The sequence below is a fragment of the Jaculus jaculus genome, chromosome 19 (assembly GCF_020740685.1).
Source record: "Jaculus jaculus isolate mJacJac1 chromosome 19, mJacJac1.mat.Y.cur, whole genome shotgun sequence".
Taxonomy (NCBI): domain Eukaryota; kingdom Metazoa; phylum Chordata; class Mammalia; order Rodentia; family Dipodidae; genus Jaculus; species Jaculus jaculus.
The window spans coordinates 58,961,079-58,981,071 of NC_059120.1; the positions used below are offsets into that span (position 1 = coordinate 58,961,079).

The window sequence follows — 19,993 nt, forward strand, 5'->3', positions numbered from 1 at the left end:
TATTAAAAAAAGAAAAGTCAGAAAAAATAAATAAACAAAATAAGTCAGAAAAAAAGTAGGATTACTTTGAGTTTGAAGCCAACCTGAGACTCCATAGTAAATTCCAGGTCAGCCTGGGCTAGAGCGAGAACCTACCTGAAAAAAGAGCAAAACAAAAAAAGGGAACCCAACTAAAACTTGGCTAAAGACCAGTACAACTATTTGCTGGGCATGGTGGCACATGCCTTTAATCCCAGCACTTGGGAAGCAGAGGTAGGAGGATTGCCATGAGTTCGAGGCAACCCTGAGACTACACAGTGAATTCCATGTCAGCCTGGGCCAGAGTGAGACCCTACCTCGAAAAAACAAAACAGAAGGAGGAGGAGGAAAAGGAGGACGAGGAGAAGAAGAAAGAAGAAGAAAATAGGGAAAGGGGGCTGGGGTGATGGCTCAGAGGTTCAAGAGTTTGCAAGTTTGCAAGCCCAAATTTAATTCCTCCATTATCCCATAAAGCCTGATGGGCATTAGTTTGCAGAGGCAAGAGACCCTAATTCACACACAGGTGAAAATAAATAAGTAAATAAATATCAATTTTAAAAAGTGGGGAAAGGGCTATAATATGGCTTAGTAGGTAAAGTCCTTGCTTAGCACGCATGAAACTCTGCGTTCAGCTGTCAACAGCAATGTGGTGATGAGTCCCTGTAATCCCAGCATTCTGGAGATAAAGGCAGGAAGATCAGATATTCAACATCACCCTCAGCTACTTAACAGGTTTGAGGTCAACAATTCAAAAACCAACCAAACACGGGGCTGGAGAGAGATGGCTTAGCACTTAAGGCGTTTGCCTGTGAAGCCAAAGGACCCAGGTTTGATTCTCCAGGACCCACGTAAGCCAGACACACAAGGGGCACATGTGTCTGGAGTTTGTTTGCAGTGGCTGAAGGCCCTGACATGCTTATTCTCTCCATCTTTCTCCTCTCTCTCTCTTTCCCTGCTTCCAAATAAAGACAGCATCACCCTGATACCAAAACCAGGCAAAGATAGAACAAAAAAAGAAAATTACAAACCAATTTCCCTCATGAACATAGATGCAAAAATTCTCAACAAAATATTGGCAAACAGAATACAAGAATATATCAGAAAGATCATTAACCCTGATCAAGTAGGCTTTATCCCAGAGATGCAGGGATGGTTCAATATACGCAAATCTATAAATGTAATACATTATATAAATGAGTTGAAGGACAAAAATCACATGATCATCTCATTAGATGCAGAGAAAGCATTTGACAAAATCCAACATCCCTTCATGATAAAAGTCTACAGAGACTGGGAATAGAAGGAACATATCTCAATATAATAAAAGCTATTTATGACAAGCCTACAGCCAACATATTACTAAATGGGGAAAAACTGGAAGTTTTTCCACTAAAATCAGGAACAAGACAAGGGTGTCCACTGTCCCCACTTTTATTTAAACATAGTTTTGGAAGTCTTAGCCATAGCTATAAGGAAAGAGACACATATAAAAGGGATACAAATTGGAAAGGAAGAGATCAAGTTATCATTATTTGCAGATGACATGATTCTATACATAAAGGACCCTAAAGACTCTTCTAACAAACTGTTAGAACTGATAAAAACCTACAGCCATGTAGCAGGATACAAAATAAATATACAGAAATCAGTAGCTTTCATATATGCTAACAACAAACAGCGGATGAAATCAGAGAATCACTCCCATTCACAATTGCATCCAAAAAAATAAAGTACCTTGGAATAAACCTAACCAAGGAAGTAAAGAATCTCTACAATGAGAACTTCAAAATACTCAAGCGAGAAACTGCAGAAGACACTAGAAAGTAGAGAAACAGCCCTTGTTCCTGGATTGGAAGAATCAATATTGTGAAAATGGCAATCTTTTTTTTTTAATTAATTAATTTATTTATTTAAGGGCGACAGACACAGAGAAAGACAGATAGAGGGAGAGAGAGAGAATGGGCGCGCCAGGGCTTCCAGCCTCTGCAAATGAACTCCAGACGCGTGTGCCCCCTTGTGCATCTGGCTAACGTGGGACCTGGGGAACCGAGCCTCGAACTGGGGTCCTTAGGCTTCACAGGCAAGCGCTTAACTGCTACGCCATCTCTCCAGCTCGAAAATGGCAATCTCACCAAAAGCAATCTACACATTTAATGTAATCCCTATCAAAACTCCAAAGGCATTCTTCATGGAAATAGAAAAAACAATCCAAAAATTCATTTGGAATCACAAAAAAAAAAAACCCTCAAATATCTAAAATAATACTCAGCAACAAAAACAAGGCTGGTGGTATCACCATACCTGTACTACAGAGCCATAGTAACAAAAACAGCGTGGTACTGGCACAAAAACAGACATGTAGATCAGTGGAACAGAATAGAGGACCCAAATGTAAGCCCAGGTAGCTATAGCCACCTGATACTCAATAAAAATGCCAAAAATATTCATTGGAGAAAAGACAGCCTCTTCAGCAAATGGTGTTGGGAAAACTGGACATATATCTGCAGAAGGATGAAAATAGATTCTTCTCTCTCGCCATGCACAAGAATTAAGTCCAAATGGATTAAAGACCTTAACATCAGACCTGAAACTCTGACACTGCTAGAGGAAAAAGTAGGGGAAACCCTCCAACATATTGGTCTTGGCAAAGACTTTCTGAATACAACCCCAATTGCTCAGGCAATAAAACCACAGATTAATCACTGGGACCTCATGAAATTACAAAGATTTTGCACTGCAAAGGACACAGTGAAAAAAGCAAAGAGGCAACCTACAGAATGGGAAAAAATCTTCGCCAGCTATATGTCTGACAGAGGATTAATATCTAGGATATACAAAAACTCAAAAAGTTAAATAATGGGCTGGAGAGATGGCTTAGTGGTTAAGCGCTTGCCTGTGAAGCCTAAGGACCCCAGTTCGAGGCTTGGTTCCCCAGGTCCCACGTTAGCCAGATGCACAAAAGCCTAAGGACCCTGGTTCGAGGCTCGGTTCCCCAGGTCCCACGTTAGCCAGATGCACAAGGGGGCGCACGCGTCTGGAGTTCGTTTGCAGAGGCTGGAAGCCTTGGCACGCCCATTCTCTCTCTCCCCCTCTATCTGTCTTTCTCTCTGTGTCTGTTGCTCTCAAATAAATAAATAAAAATTAAAAAAAAAAAACTCTATGTCACTAGTCATCAGGGAAATGCAGATTAAAAGTACATTAAGATTCCATCTCACTCCTGTCAAATTGGCCACCATCATGAAAACAAATGATCATAAATGTTGGTGGGAATGTGGAAAAAGAGGAACCCTTCTACACTGTTGGTGGGAATGCAATCTGGTCCAGAAATCAGTGTGGAGGTTCCTAAAACAGCTAAAGATTGATCTACCATATGACCCAGCTATAGCACTCCTAGGCATATATGCTAAGGACTCATCTCATTTCCTTAGAAGTACGTGCTCAACCATGTTTATTGCTGCTCAATTTATAATAGCTGGGAAATGGAACCAGCCTAGATGTCCCTCAACTGATGAGTGGATAATGAAGATGTGACACATTTATACAATGGAGTTCTACTCAGCGGTAAAGAAAAATGAAGTTATTAAATTTGCAGAAAAATGGATGGATCTGGAAAGGATTATACTAAGTGAGGTAACCCATGCCCGGAAAGCCAAGCGCCACATGTTCTCCCTCATATGTGGATCCTAGCTACAGATGATTGGGCTTCTGTGTGAGAAGGAAAATACTTAGTAGCAGAGGCCAGTAAGCTAAAAAGGAGATATAAAGGGAAGAGAAAGGAAGAGAGGAGGGTACTTAATAGGCTATTATTATATATATATATGTAAGTACAATGATTGAGATGGGGAGGTAATATGATGGAGAATAGAATTTCAAAGGGGAAAGTGTTGGGGGGGAGGGTATTACCATCGGATATTTTTTTATAACCATGGAAAATGTTAATAAAAATTAAATAAATTTAAAAAATTAAAATAAAAAAGCAACCAAACAAGCGACTCCACCAATATAAAACATAAATTTTTTGTTTGTTTGCAAGGAGAGACAGAAAAATAAAAAGAATGGGCACACGAGGCCAGGGCCTTGAGCCAAAGCAAAGGAACTTCAGATGCATAAACCATTACGCTTCTGACTTCATGTGGGTACTGAGGAGTTGAATCCAGGGCCTCAGGCATTTTAAGCAAGTGCCTTTAACTACTGAGACATCTCTCATTCTACCATATGAAACTTTTGAACAGGACTATCTCCAGCTTGTTTTTCATTTCTAGACCCTATTTTTCCTTTTGTACTCACTACAGCATTAATCTTCTGTATAGGTGACAAACAGTAGATCTGATAAAAATAAGGCAAAGAACACAGCTCAGTGGGGTCCATCTTCAACACACACATAAAAATTGAAGAAGACACTGTTCATACAATATTCTAAGGTCAGGGAAACAGCTGACTGACACAGAACTGGTTATGGCCCACAACTCAGTGAATCAAGGGAGAGGAGGAGGCAAGGCTTTGGTCTGAGATACAAAACATTGCCTCCTGAGTGATGGGATTAAAGTCGTGGGCCACCATGCCTTGCTTTTGCTTTTTTTGAGACAGGGTTTCACTCAAGACAAGGTTGATCTGGAACTCATTCTTAACTCTGTAACCCAGGCTGGTCTAGAACTCATCCTGGGAGTACTGAAATTAAAGATGTGCATTACCACATTCTGCCTCACATTTTTTGGTTTTTATTTGCTTTTGTGTACATGAATGTAGTGTGGCACACCATGTGCTCTTCTAAGGTGGCCAGAGCAGAATATAATATGTTTTGCAATATCACACTTTTTCCCAGTTTGTTTTTACTGTTCCCAGAGCGTGTAGGGCTCCAACAATTCTTGGGTCTCTGTTCCCTTGAAGAACTGAAGTTACAGGTTAAGGGTGGCCACGTGCAGCTGTTTATGTGGGAACTACAGATTTGGTCTCAGGCTGTCATACTTTCTTTTTTATTTTTTGTTATTTTTGTTTTATTTGAGAGAGACAGAGAGGGACAGAAAGAGGCAGATACAGAGAGGGAGAGAGAATGGGCACACCAGGGCCTCCAGCCACTGCAAACAAACTCGAGACACGTGCGCCCCCTTGTGCATCTGGTTAACGTGGGTTCTGGGGAGTCAAGCCTCGAACCGGGGTCCTTAGGCTTCACAGGCAAGCGCTTAACCACTAAGCCATCTCTCCAGCCCCATACTTCCGCAGTAAATAGACTTAACTACTTAGTCACCTCACTAGCACCAACTAAACACTTTTTATAAGTACAACATGTGAGTCCTAACAGCTAGTTTAATATTTGTTATTTAAAATAAAAGTTCTGGCCAGTACTAAAATGAGACCTTACCTCAAAAAAACAAACAAAAAAAAAAATCAGTAGAATAAAACAAATTCTGCCAGGCATGGTGGCATGCTCCTTTAACCCAAGTACTCATGAGGCACAAGCAGGAGGATCTCTGTGTTTTTGAGGCCAGAAGAGAATGCATGCCTAGTACTGAAAACCCAATCAAAAGCCTATGGCAGGGGAGGTCAAGACCTCCAGGGGAGTAATACCTGTTGTTGTCTGGGTAAAAGCCTGGTAAGCACTTTTCTTAATGTTCATACCAAAATATTTTTTATTTTTAAAATTTATTTAAGAGAGACAGCAAGAAAGAACCAAATAGAGATAATAGGCATGCCAGGGCCTTTAACCACTGCAAACTCCAGATGTATGTGCTACCTTGCACAGCTAGTTTATGTGGGTCCTGGGGAATTGAACATGGGTCCTTTGGCTTTGCAGACGAACACCTTAGCTGCTACCATCACCCCAGCCCCATATCCATGTATTAATACTATTCTTACTATTGGCTAGAGATGCTTCTCTCTTCAGATGGTAGTGACCACTGGGAAGACTCAAAAGCCACCATAAAGCCAGGCATGGTGGTGCACGCCTTTAAATCCAGCACTCAGGAGACAGAGGTAGGTGGATCACCATCAGTTCAAAGCCAGCCTGAGACTACAGAGTGAATTCCAGGTAAGCCTGGGCTAGAGTGAGGCCCTACCTAAAAAAAAAAAAAAAAAAAGGTACCATATTCTTGAGAAGTGACAGTGGAGTGTTCAGCACTGAGACATCTCCATCACACCTTCCAATGCTCAGGGCTTACGGCAGAAGAGATGGCAGAAAGAATGTAAGAGCCAAAGAAAGGGTAGGACTCCTTACAATGCAATCTTCCAGACACAAAATGGCCTGGATATTCATGACCTCACAGTGCCTGAAACTACCTACACAAGATCTTCATAATAGGAGGAAAAGATGATAACAAAGAGAGAGACTAATTGAGAGGGAGAGGAGATATGATGGAGAATGGATTTGTGGGGAAACTTACTTTAAGATTCCATCTCACCCCAGTCAGAATGGCTATCATCAAGAAAATAAATGACAAGGGGCTGGGAAAAAAGGAACCCTTCTTAATCGTCAGTAGTAGTACAAACTGGTGTACCCACTAAGGAAATCTGTGTGGTGGTTTTTCAAAAAGCTAAAAATAGAAATACCCTAAGGCCCAGCTATAACCACTCCTGGGCATATACCCAAGGGACTTTACACTCAGATACTTGCTCATCCATGTTTATCCCAACTCTATTCAGAACAGCAAGGAAATGGAATCAGCCTAAATGCCCACTAATGGATGAATGGATAATAAATATGTGCTATATAAACACAATGGAATTCTATTCAGCCATTAAGCTTAGAAATCTGGAACTGGAAAATATATTAGCTGAAGTAACCCAGGTGTAGAAAGACAAACACTGCATGTTCTATCTCATATGTAGATCCTAGCTTCCAATATTTATATGTGTGTGTTTATATGGAAGTGAGTGTGCAGAACCAGGAAAGGTGGAGAGGAAGTGGAGGAGAGGTTTAAGGGAGAGAGGTGGGCAGGTATAAGTAGGAATGGGGGTAGGGAAGAGGAGAGAAGAGGGGATAGATGGGAGGAAGTTCAACCAAAAAAGAGTTAAAAACTAAAAGCTGGAGCATATGGGAAGACTCTAATTACAATTATTCTATGGACACAAAATACACAGGTCTCACCTCAAAAGTAATGAGTTAGTTTATTCTAAAGACAAATATGAGTGACCAAAGTCTGAGAACCCAGATTTAGATTACACCAAATTCCATGGTGAAACATGTTATCAATTTCATGAAGTTTTCATAGTTATACAAGAGAGGTCATAAACCTAGTCACTTTTCAAATTCACTGGCATGAACATCAAGTAACCAGGTTATAGATAGGCAGGGTGTATCTGCTATAGGCTTCAGATGCTATCTGGAAACATCATTACCCTATGGGTTGGTGGCTTCTAGTAGTATATTAGTGCATTCTTAAAAAGGTATTACTTAATCACCTGATAGTCACAAGGATGTCAAGTCAAAACACAAAAGTAGAAATAAATGGCTATTTAGGGGACTAAAGGAACCCCAAGACAATTTGGCTCTGAATCTACAATATTCCATCTCTCCACAATCACTGAAGTTCTATCAGTCTATCAGCCTTGTACAATGTTTAAAGTATGTACGGCTGCTTTTCAGGAAGGCTAGCTTACAATTCACATATATGTTACTGATTTAAAATTATTAATATACCCAGGTGTAGTGGTATATACACTTTTAGGTCCAGCACTTAGGAGGTTGAGACACTTTGAGGCTAAAGAGTTCTAGGTTAGTCTGTGTTAGAGTGAGACCCTACCTTGAACAAAAAAATAATAATAATAATTTGTCATGCTGAGGAGATGGGTCAGCAGTTAAAGCCTGCTGGTTTGGGTTTAATTAATTCCCCAGTGCCCACATAAGCCCAGATACAATGGGGCACATGCATTTTGGAGTTCACCTGCCAAGGTAGAAGGTTCAGGTGTGCCTGTTCTCTCTCTCTGTGTACACAAATAAAAGAAATATTAAAATAATGAATTCCAGGTCATCTTGGGCCTAAGTGACATCAGGTGTCCCACCCCATCATTTTGCCTTTTCTTGTTTGAGCCAGAGTCTCTTACCAGAACTTTCTGCTTTTAGCAAGCCTGAAGGATTTCTTTGGTCTTCTCTACTACGTTACAGGACTGAGGTTACAAGTGCATTTGGTGACATCCAGCTGTTTATGTGAGTTATACCGATTCAACCTTGAGTGGTTCAGGCCACCATGCTTGTGCAGGAAGTGCACTTAACTGCTGAGCCATCTCTCCAGACCTCTTTAAAATCTTTTTAAAGTTTTTATTTAAAAGCCAGGTATGATAGCACAAGCCTTTAATCCCAGCACTCAAGAGGCAGAGATAGGAGGATCATTGTGAGTTCAAAGCCACCCTGAGACTACATAGTAAATTCCAGATCAGCCTGGACCAGAGTGAGAGCATACCTTGAAAAACTAAAAAAAAAAAAAAAAAAGTGGGAGGACGACTTTAATAAAAGCATTTGGGAGGCAGAGGTAGGAGGATCACCGTGAGTTCCAGGTCAACCTGGAACTACGGAGTAAATTCCAGGTCAGCTTGGACTAGAAATGAGACGCTGCCTCAAAAAAACAAAAACAAAGCAAAACAAACAAACAAAAACACCAAAAGAGGGGCCTGGACAGATGTCTCAGTAGTTAATGCCTGCCAACGCAGGTATAATTCTCAAGCCAGCAAATAAGTCAGATGCAAAAAATGGTTCAAGTATCTGGTGAGGCCTTGGCCCACTCATACCCATACATAAGTACATAAATAGTAAGAGAAAGATGAGGGAGAAAAGCTATGAAAGGGGTTTTGAGTAGTAAAATGATCTGATTCAGGCCATTAGGAAAAAAAAAAAAAAAAAACCTATGCCACTAGTTGAGAAGACAAATTTCTGACCTAAAAACTTATAATGCGCAACTAGTTTTTTTCTAACATATTAGCTACATGCAGTTTGTCAGCAAAATATCAGCTTTACCTTCAAAACACATGTACCCGTCATTTCTCACTTTTTAATTGGTTTTTCCTTTTTTTAAATATTATTTATTTGCAAGGAGAGAGAGACAGAAACAGAGACCGAGAGAATGAATGAATATGACTACGGGTGTGGTAGGACCTCCGGCCTCTGCAAACAAACTCCTGATAAACACACCACTTTGTGCATCTGGCCCTATGTGGATACTGGGGAATCAAATCCAGGTAGTTACACTTTGTAGGCAAACACCTTCAACACTGAGCCATTGCTCTAGCCTATTTCTCACTACTGTAATGGTTACTATATATGAATTACTTTGTTACATCTGTTGAAGTAGAAGCATGTTTCAAAAAGTGCAGAAATTTGTTCAAAATGTAAAATTTGTTACCAAGTGACAATTATGGTACCTAATAAATATTACCAAACAAGCTAAGACTCCTTGGGATGGTTAATCTCTGCTTGTCAACTTAACATTTTAGAATAATGATGGAGGACCGAGGACATGGCTCAGTAACAACTAAAGGCACTTATTTGCCTGTAAAGTCTGATGGCCCAGGTTTGATTTCCCAGTACCCAAGTCAAGCCAGATGCACAAAGGGGTGCACACATCTGGAGTTAACTGCTGTGGCTAGAGGGCCTGGTGGTCCCCCCATACACACACATAGGTACGCATATATATATATATGTATACACATATGTATATATATATATATATGTACATATATATACATATATACACACACACGCACATATACATACATACATATATGTTTTAAATTATTTATTGGAGAGAGAGAGAGGCAGATAAAGACAATGGGCACACTAGGACCTCCAGCCTATGTGCCACCTGGCTTACATGGGGTGGAATTGAAAGTGGGTCCTTAAATACCTTAACTGCTAAGCCATTTCTCCAGACCCCATTCTTTAAAAAAAAAAAAAATTATTTATCTGCATGCAGAGATCAGCAGAGAGTGGAGAATGGGCATGCCAAAGCCTCTAGCCACTACAACTCCAGGTGCACGCGCCACTTTGTGCACCTGGCTCATGTGAGTACTAAGCAATCAAACCCATGCTGTTAGATTTTGTAGACAAGTACCTTAGCCACTGAACCATCTCTCCTGCCCCAAGACCCATGCTTTTTGTTTTTTTTTTGTTTACTGTTTATTTAGCTGAGAGAGAGAAAGAAGCAGAGATAAAGAGAGAGAGGAGAGAGAAAGAAGGAAAATGGTGCGCCAGGACCTCCAGCCACTGCAAACTAACTCCAGATGCATGCGCCCCTTTGTGCATCTGTGTCCCGGAGAAGCAAACCGGGATCCTTTGGCTTTGCAGGCAAACGCCTTAACCACTAAGTCATCTCTCCAGCCCTGTTTGTTTTCTTTTCATGAGAGACAGATAGAGGGAGAGAATTGGTACACCAGGGCCTCCAGCCACTGTTACCGAACCCCAGACTCATGCACACCCTTGTGTGTCTGGCTTACATGGAATCTGAAGAGTTGAATTGAACATGGGACTAAGGCTTCTCAGAGAAGCATCGTGACTGCTATGACATCTTGCCAGCCCAAGAGACCATTCTTTTTCTTTTTTTCTTTCTTTCTTTTAGTTTATTGAGGTAGGGTTTCACTCTAGTCCAGGCTGACCTGGATGGAATTCACTACGTAGTCTCAGGGTGACCTCAAACTCACAGCAATCCTCCTACCTCTGTCTCCTGAATGCTGGGATTAAAGGTGTGCGTCACCACACCCCGCATCTTCTCTCTCTTTCTTTCTTTCTTTTTTTTTTTTTTTTTTTTTTTTGATGTTCAATGTAGGGCTTTACTCTAGCCTAGGCTAACCTGGAATTTACTATGTAGTCTCAGGGTGGCCTTGAACTCACGCAATCCTCCTACCTCTGCCTCCCGACTGCTGGGATTAAAAACATGCACCACCATGCCCGGCAACACCCTTTTTTTTTTTTTTAAGTCATAAAGAATGGGTCTTGGGGTAGAGAGATGGCTTAGCAGTTAAGGCACCTATGTCTGAAGCCTAGGGGCCCATGTTCTGCTCTCCAGATCCCACATTAGCCAGACAAAGTTGAGACAAGTGCAAGGTCACACATGCCCACCAGGTGGTCTAAGTGTATGAAGTCTGACTGCAGTGGCTGAGGCCCTAGGTGTGCCATTTCTCTCTCACAAGTGTGCTCTATCTAAAATAAATTAAACAAAGCTGAGCATGGTGGTGCATGCGTTTAATCTCAGCATTCAGGAGGCAGAGGTAGGAGGATTACAATGAGTTCAAGGCCACCCTGAGACTACAGAGTGAATTCCAGGTCAGTCTGGACCAGATAAAAACCCCACAAAAAAACAAAGTTAGGGGCTGGAGAGATGGCTTAGTGGTTAAGCGCTTGCCTGTGAAGCCTAAGGACCCAGGATCGAGGCTTGATTCCCCAGATCCCACATTAGCCAGATGCACAAGGGGGCGCATGCATCTGGAGTTTGTTTGCAGCGGCTGGAGGCCCTGGCATACCCATTCTCTCTCTCTGCCCCTTTCTCTCTCTGTCTACTGCTCTCGAATAAATAAATAAATAAATATAAACAAACAAACAAAAAAAGTTAGCTAGTTTAGGGCACAGTGGGCCAGGAAGATGAGACAGGAGGATTATATCAAGTTGAAGGACAACCTGGGCTACAAAGTAAGATCCGGTCTCAAAAACAAACTAGCCAGGTATGATGGTGCATACCTTGAATCCCAGCATTATGGAGGCTGAGACAGAAGAAAACTGTGAGTTTGAAACCAGCTACAGAATGAGTTCTAGATCAGGCTAGGCTAGAGTAAGATACTACCTCAAAACAACAAAAATTACAACAAAAACTAAATCTAAATATTAAACTAACAATTTTAAATCTTTATGGATTCAAAACATTTATGCAAAAATAAGAGTGGGCTGGAGAGGTGGCTCAGAGGGTAAAGGCGCTTGCTTGCAAAGCCTGATGGCCCAGGTTGGATTCTCCAGTGCCCACACAGAGCCAGAATCTCAACACAGCGTTTTGTAAAAGTAGGTCTGGGAATCTGAACTCATGTTCAGAGTTGCATGGCAAGCACTTTATCATTGAGCCAACTCCTTAGCCCAACTGTAAATTTTGTACGTGTGTTTATTAGGTGCAAAAGCACATGTGTGGAGATCAGAGGACAACCTTGGATGAGGGCTGGTCCTAGCTTCCACCTTGTTTGAGAAAGGGCCTCTGTGGTGCTGTGGCATTATCAAGAGTAGCTACTGTGTGCGCTTTGGGAAGTCTCTTGTCTGCACTTCCCATCTTGCTGTAAGACCACTGGGCCGGGCGTGGTGGCGCACGCCTTTATTCCCAGCACTCGGGAGGCAGAGGTAGGAGGATCACCATGAGTTCAAGGTCACCCTGAGACTACAGAGTTAATTCCAGGTCAGCCTGGACCAGAGTGAGACCCTACCTCATAAAACCAAAAAAAAAGAGCACTGGGATTACAATGCAGTCTTGCTAGTGCATCCTATTACATGTGTTTTGGGAATGCAAACTGAGGGCCTCACACATACACAGCAAGTGTTTTACCCACCTGAGCCCATCTCTCCTGCTCTCCCTTATGTGATAAAAACTGATAGGCTTTATTCTAACACAGTAACTGGTCTAATTTTTTTGTTCTAATTTTTTAATGCAAACATAGAAAAGCAGTGATGAGAATTTCTATTCTACTCAGTTATCTCTTAGTTGGTAGAGGAATTCCCTACTGAAAAGATAAGAAGTAGATAGTACAAGTAATTTAATTCCAACTGCCATCAGATAGTGTATTTTAAGAGTTATATATTACTGAAGAGATGGCTTAGCAGTAAAGGTGCTTGCCTGAGTACCTCCAAGGACTGAAGTTCAATTCCTCAGTATCCATATAAAGTGGAAACTGTGTCTGGAGTTCATTTGCAGTGGCTAGAGGCAATGGTGCACCCATTCTCTGCGTGCCTCTCTCAAATAAATAAATTTAAAAATATTTGCAAGTTATAGAGGGCTGGAAAGATGGTTCAGTGGTTAAGAAGCTTGCCTGCAGAGCCTAACAACCAAAGTTTGATTCCTTAGCTCCCACATAAAGCCAGATGCAGTAAATGGCATGGCCATCTGGAATCTGTTTGGCAAGTATTTCTCTTTGCGCATAAATATAATTTCCTTTCTTTCTTTTTTTTTTTTTTTTTGGTTTTTCCAAGGTAGGATCTCACTCTAGCCCAGGCTGACCTGGAATTTACTATGTAGTCTCAAGCTAGCCTTGAACTCATGGTGGTCTGCCCAAGTGCTGGAATTAAGGGCGAACTCCGCCACAACAGGCAAAATGTTTTTTTAAGAAGTTATATAAGGCCAGGAGTGGTGGCACATGCCTTTAATCCCAGCCCTCGGGAGGCAGAGGTAGAAGGATCACCATGAATTTGAGGCCACCCTGAGATCAGAGAGTAAATTCCAGGTCAGCCAGGGCTAGAGTGAGACCCTGCATTTAAAAACCAAAAAAAAAAAAAAAAAGTAGTAGTAGTTATATAAACCAGTATTCCTGGTTGAAATATGTAGATGTCAAATAAGAGGTATAAAATTTGGACAAAGGCAGTGCCCCTGGATCCCCACTCCCAGATACCCTGCGCCAGAAAGTGTATGCGTCAGGCATGGAAATCTTTTTTCAAGAGGTAGCAAGACCCAAGGAGATAAACTACCCCTCACAATTCACCCAAGCCACAGCTGAATCCACAGAAGAATGGGGAGATGAACAAGAGTGCTGCTTCCATTCTGTTCCTGATAATCAGCACCAGGGTGTAGGACACAGATCCTGAGGATACTCAACACCTATCAAAGTAGAGATCCAGAGTTCCTAAGAGCTCATCATTGAAGTAGACTTAAAACTCATCCACCATGGCTCAGGGAATTTTGCAGAAGGGGAGGATAGATTAAGTGCCACACATTGAGACACCCTGCCCAAGGGGACAACCCCATGGGGTATATCTGCAGTCCTACTGAGGAGCATCCCCAACGGAATGGGGGCAGAGATGAAGGAAAAGAGGGTACCAACACATGATGTATATATACGAAACATAAAAATAATAAACATTTTAAAGTTAAAACTTTTTTGGCTTAGCAGTTAAGTGCTTGCCTGTGTAGCCTAAGGATCCCGGTTGGAGGTTCGATTCCCCAGGACCCACGTTAGCCAGATGCACAAGGGGGTGCACGTGTCTGGAGTTTGTTTGCAGTGGCTGGAGGCCCTGGCGCGCCCATTCTCTCTCTACCTTTATAAACAAATTCCTAGATAGGCATAGTGGTACATGATTTTAATCCCAGCACTCAGGAAGCAGGTGTGTGAGGATCACAGTGAATTAGAGGACATCCTGAGACTACATAGTATATTCTGGGTCAGCCTGGGCTACAGTGAGATCATACCTTGAAAAACCAAAAATTAAAATATTTTTTTTTTAAAGGGGGATAGGACTCGGGAGGCAGAAGTAGGAAGATCGCCATGAGTTCGAGGCCACCCTGAGACTACATAGTGAATTCCAGGTTAGCCTGGGCTACAATGAGACTCTACCTGGGAGGGTGGGAAGGGAGCTAAGCCTGTAACACCACACTACAGACACATTTCCTCAGAAAATGTAATTCATAACATGAACTTATATTACAGGAATAAATTCTGTGAAGATAAATTAACTTCTCATTTTGTGCTATAGGGTCTCATTCTATATAGTCCAGGGTCGCCTCTAATTCATGGCAATCTTTCTGCCTCAGCCTCTCAAGTGTTCAGATAACCCACCATAGGCATAAACCACCATACCTAACTCAAAGATAGACTAAAAAAAACAAAAAACAAAAAACTGAGCACAGCGTGGTGGTCCATGCCCTTTTTTGGGAGGCAGAAGTAGGAGGATCACTGTGAGTTCAAAGCCAGCCTTGGACTACAGAGCAAGTTCCAGGGCTGGAGTGAGACTCCACCTTGATAACAAACAAACAAAAATAAAATCACAGAATCATTCACCTTAAATTTATATCAACATCTCTACCCCTACACAAAACTTAAGATAGGGATGTGTGTCTCAAACAAGACCTGAATATAAATTGGATATATTTCACTATTTAAATTCAGGAAATTATATACATAATTCATGTAATTGTGCTAATGCTCATTTCCTAATGTGGGTTATAGCTTTCATCAGATTCTCAGAAGGGTAAGTGATTTAAAAAAAATACCACTAATCTGGTCTATCAAGAAACATTCCATTCTCCAGAGGAATACAGTTGTATTAGTTAAACATTCTTTGCTGAAATTCATAGGATCCTTCCTTCAAAATTAGTCTCAGCTCCAACATCCAAGGGCACATGCATCAAACAATCCAGATTCTATTCTTATTTTATTATTTATTATTCTATTCTTATTTTGCTCATAAGTGTCAAAGGAAATGGTAAAGAATCAGGTATGATGGCTCATGCCAGTAAACCCAACCCTAGGAAGGCTGAGGTTAAGAGAATTGCTTCAAGTTTGAGGGCCACCGAGGGAGTCCTGAACAGCCTGAGTTAATGAGATCTTGTCTCAAAAAGACAAAAAACAACCAAAAAGAGAAAATGACAAACAAAGAAGGCATATTCTATCATAAACTGACCACCTGGTTAGATTCTGAAATACTCATATCTTTTCACATTAAATATTCTGAAAAAACCTAAACAGAATAGGCATTTTGTTCTTTTTTGAAAGAGCACCCATGCTGGTCTCAGACTCCCTATGTAGTATAGGCTAGACATGAATTCCTGATCCTCCTGCCAGTCTCTGGAATGCTAGAAATACAGGTGTGAGCCACTATGCATAATCCAATTAGACTTTAAAAGAGGCTTTCTGGTTTCAACTCCACACTCTTTTGTCTACTGACTTACATGTTCACAATTTCCCACATAGGCACCCAAACTATTTCAATAATGGCAACTTGATTATCCTCACTCCAAGGCAGGGATTGCTTATTATTCAATACACTCTTGCTTAGAAAGTGGGTACTTCCTCCTATAGGTGTAAAAGTAAGATGACCAGAGGGGAATGCTCATCAGTGGTAAAGTGCTCACTTTTAGCGGATAGGACATTGTGAGTTCGATCCCCAGCACCACAACATTAAGAAGTAGAACTGCCAGGAACTAAACCGATGCTCTGGTACATAACGCTGTGAAATCGTTCTACCTTCCAAACATGCACACTAAGTTGACAGAAATGCTCTGCTTCCTTGAAACAGTATTAGTCATGAATACCTATTTCACATAAGTTAGACTGGCAAGGACAACCTATATTGATACACATGTTTGACACTTTAATCTTCCCAAACATAATCCAACTAGTTGTATCTGCCCAACTTTCCAATACACTCATATTTTCCAATAAATACTTCCTGAGACACTACGATGTTATGAATATATACTAGGCTAGTAGTCAAAATATGAGAGTTACAGTCCCAACTTTGTCACTAACTTAACATGTGACCTTGAAAGTTACCTCTTTATGACTCAATTCCCTATTTTCCTACCTCTACAGACAGAAACACACACACACACACACACACACACACACAAAACCCGAAAGAGCATTAAAAGCTTGATACAAGCATGAAGTGTTACTATAAATCTACTATGACCAAAAAAGGAACCCATTCTATATGGCCTTGTAGCAAGTACTCTTGATGATGTCGGGGATTTTGACATTTACACAATCGACTCTATTCAAATGCACAAACTACTTCCAAGACTACAACTGGCGATGCCAACTTTTCTTCTCTCCCTGACCCTAACATACATGCTAGATTACATAGAATGCGAAAACACACACACACGCTATCAACTTGAAGCCAACATGCTCAGCATTGATTTTTAAAATCAGCTAACCTAAAAGGGTAACTCCATTACACGTATACAAAATACAGGCAAACTCTTCCGGAACACTTTTCATCCTTGAATACACATACACACATACACATACACACACACACACACACACACACACACACACACACACACACACGGCCGCTAGAAACCAACAGACCATCTGTCTTCTAGACCCAGAAACATCTCTTTCCACGTATGAACCAACCAGTGACATCTATGAAAACTTACACCACTGAGATTCCCATGTCATTTCTAGGAACCGTTCTGGGTGTCAGCAACACCCTCTGAAGACCAAGTCCCTGGCGGCCACTTTCGTCCCTCACTGAAAAAGACCTAAACGGGATCCTTGGGGAGCGATGCTCCAAGCATGCCTACGTACCTCCCAAACTAAAACCTGTCAAGGGGGCACAGGCGACTCCGCCTCCACTTGCTGACTTTCCCGGGCCCCTCGCCCAGGCCCGGAGCCCGCCTGTCAGGAACACCCGGGCATCCCACCCATCCACCCCGAGCGCCGCCGCCGCCGCCTGGAGGGACTTCCCGGTAAGCTCCGGATCCCCGTCCCCTCTTGTCCGCTCCCCTCCCCCATGCTTACCCCGCTCTCCCGGAGGGTCCAGGTCCCGACGGGTGACAGTGGGTCCCGGGGAGCAGCTGGAGCAGCACCGAGTCGTTGGGAGTCCTTTTAGGCCTTGCCAGGCCCGGCCCGGGGCGCCGCGCTCGTTTCCCGCCCCCCACCCTCCACCCGGCCGCGGGAGGCTTAGGGCGGAGAGCGCCGGGCGGGCGCTGCCGGCGAGTGCGGGGAGGAACGGGGCGGGCGCCTCCGCTTCGCTGGGTCCTTCCACCGACACGATCCTCGCGGCGGGGCGACCCAGCGGGGCTGGGCGGCAGACTGGCGGAAATTCAAGAGCGGGAAAACGGGGATAGCGAGAGAGGAGAAGGGAGGGTGGGGGGTGGGTGAATAAAAAAATAAAAATTAAAAAAAATAAAAAAAAAGAAGATGGCGTTGGAGGTGGAGGGGGGGCGCTAAAGAGGGGCGGGGGAAGCCGAACGGACGGGAGGCGGGTCCGCGACCGAGGCCCCGGATCGTCTCCCCCTCGGCCACAGCGAACCCAAAATGGCGGCGGCCGCGGCGGCGGCCGAGCGGCGGCGGCGGCGGCTCGTCGGGAGGGAGCGAGCGAGCGAAGGGCGCCGCGTGCCCCCCCCGCCCCCGCCACCCACTCCTCCCTCCCCGCGCGTCGGCGTCCCCGGCCCGCCCGCCCCGCCGGCACGCTCACAAGTGGGTCTGGGCTCGTCGCGAGCGGCTCCCTCCGCCCGCCCGCCACCGTCGTCCGCTCCGGAGGGCGCCGCTTCGCGTGCTGGCCCCCGGCTCCCCGCGCGCCCCTCCTCGCCCGCCCTCGCGCCCGGCCCCTGTCAAGCGGACGGCGGCACGCAGGCCCTCACGCGTACCTTCGGCGGCGCGAGCCCCAGCCGCCTCCTCGTCGTGCCTCCCTCCCTTCCTTCCCCGCCCCCACGGCTACCAACCGCCGCCGCCGCCGCCTCCTCCGCCACCCCCCCCGCGCGCCCCGCCAGCCAGCGAGCGCCTCCCACAACCCCCCCCGCGGGACCGTTCCATTCCGTCCGTTACCAGGGTTAGGGGAGCGCGACGACGGGAACGGGCCCGGGCGGCGCGCGGGCGAGCGGCCGTGACTGACCCCGACCGTGCGAGCGGCTAGCTGAGGAGACCCGTGGCCGTCTCACCTCCCCTGCGTTTACCGCGGACGCGCGGCTTTCTGGCCGCCGCGGGCCTCCGTAAGCGGGCCCGAAGGTGGCCGCGCGCCCCTCCGCCCGGCGCCTGTGGTTGGAGCGGCGGCGGCGGCTGCGCGCTGAGGAGCTTCCTGCCAACGCGCCGCTGGCCCCGGGCGCTGCGCGCTTGCTCTGGCCGGCATCGGCGGGCCTCCGAATAGTCTGTTCGCCGGTACTGTCGTGAAGGTCCCCGGCGGTGGGTAAGGTGCAGCGGCCACGGCGGGACGAGGCGGGCGGGCGGGCGGAGGGGAGATGCAGCCAGGGTGGGGAAGGACCGGGACGCCGCCGCTCGCCGTGGGAGAGAGAGACGGGGAGTGAGGACCGCAGGGACCCCGCAGCTCGGGCATCCTCGCCGCCCACTTGGTGGGTTGCCAGCCGACCTGAGACATGGGCGAGAATAAGCAGTCTGGTGTTTTGTTTTGTTTTGTTTTGTTTTGTTTTGTTTTATTGTGGAGCTTGCTAACCCGGTTTAGATTCCGCCCCCCACCCCCATTTCACACAATTACCTGTCCTCTGCGATGTTCTCCGGCGCCTTACCGAGAAGGTTGCACCTGCTCTTCTCGAAAAGGACACCCCCATGTTAGACGGTAACCATGCATTTCTCCTTCGCTATCTAGCTACTATGGGGCCTTCAAGTTTCATATCTCTGTCTCTCTTCTAGTTACTTATCGAAAACTAGTTGTAAAAGTCAGTTTAGCCCAAATATGCCTTAAGGGTTAGAAAGTGAAATAATAAGATAATATATGTAAAGTAAAGTTACCTCCCGGGCACGGGGAAAGTGCAGAGTATTATTATGTTACCGTTTACAATTCTGTTGATGTCGATAAGGCTTGTGGGTGTAATTGGTACTTTGTATTCTGTTCTTCTAGACTGTTAATAAAATAATGAAAAGTAGGCCTATCAGATTTTTTGGCTACTGTAGAATTGTTACTCAAAACAACTGGAGATACGGCTCAGTGCCAAAAGGCAACTGATTACTTACAAAGCCCGAAGGCGTGGGTTCGATTCCCCAGTACCCATGTAAAGCCAGATGCGCAAAGCCGCTCGAGTGTCTGAAGTTCCTTTGCAGTGGCACTAGGCCCTCGGGCGACTATTCTGAATCTCTGTCTCTTTCTCCTTGCAAGTAAGTAAAGTTATTTTTAAAAACTGCCCTGATACTTGTTGATTGAATCTGGGAGAAGTATGAAATATTAAAATCTACATATAATCCCAAAGATTAGTATTTTTCTTTTTTTTTTTCCGTTGAGAGTGACAGAGAAAGAGAGGCAGAGAGAGAGAGAATGGGCGCGCCAGGGCCTCCAGCCACTGCAAACGAACTCCAGACGTGTGCACCCCCTTGTGCATCTGGCTAATGTGGATCCTGGGGAATCGAGCCT

The 19,993-nt window shown here is 44.4% G+C and overlaps 2 protein-coding genes across 5 annotated transcripts in view; one reads left to right on the plus strand and one right to left on the minus strand.

The window, feature by feature from the left end:
* The window catches only part of Ash1l (ASH1 like histone lysine methyltransferase), a 157,178-nt gene extending 139,612 nt beyond the window's left edge, over positions 1–17,566 (minus strand). For both annotated transcript variants that reach the window (XM_045138061.1, XM_045138060.1), the window contains exon 1: positions 17,431–17,566. The gene's annotated coding sequence lies outside the window, so the exon portion shown is untranslated. The remainder of the gene's footprint in view (positions 1–17,430) is intronic.
* Positions 17,118–19,993, plus strand: part of Dap3 (death associated protein 3) — a 36,181-nt gene continuing 33,305 nt past the window's right edge. For 2 of the 3 annotated variants that reach the window (XM_004667258.2, XM_045138063.1), the window contains exon 1: positions 18,695–18,817. The gene's annotated coding sequence lies outside the window, so the exon portion shown is untranslated. Of the gene's footprint in view, positions 17,379–18,694; positions 18,818–19,993 lie in introns of those variants that run through there. The other variant, XM_045138062.1, reaches the window with a different exon arrangement.